Source organism: Abramis brama, assembly GCF_963993115.1.
Source record: "Abramis brama genome assembly, chromosome: 14".
Lineage (NCBI taxonomy): Eukaryota > Metazoa > Chordata > Actinopteri > Cypriniformes > Leuciscidae > Abramis > Abramis brama.
In genome coordinates this window covers 1,651,931-1,652,458 of record NC_139976.1, presented here as the reverse complement: position 1 = coordinate 1,652,458, position 528 = coordinate 1,651,931, and positions in this window count along the sequence as shown.

Sequence of the window (528 nt, the reverse complement as noted above, 5' to 3'; positions counted from 1 at the left end):
ATACACAGGTTTTTTCGTACACGTTTGTTTAATTTATTTTCTGTGGGAGTCATGTCTCATGTGTGATGCCATGAGTCGAGCAGTAAATCAAACGATTTAGACACTTAACAGCTCAATTAATATTTTAATGTATGGAAGACTTCATAAAAGCAATTTAACACAAAAATGAACTGCACTCATACTTTCTACCAGAATATACTGTATATACGCTGCGTTATTGGAATCACAATTTATAAATTGGAATAAGGTAATAATTTTCTTTGATAATCACATTATTTTGAGCCTACAACATTAATTTAAAAGAACAATACAACCAAAAATTTAAATTCTCTCATCATTTACTGAACCACTGAAAACTACTCGCCGTCATAATGTTTTAGATATGACTTTCTTGCTTATGATTTTCACTGAAGTGAATAGTGACTTACATTTCAATCGGAATGATTTAAGGAGACCCGACATGTATTGCACAAGTCATATAGACTAATGTTACTGTGTCTAAAGCTGCTTTTGTGTCCTTTTTGCAGA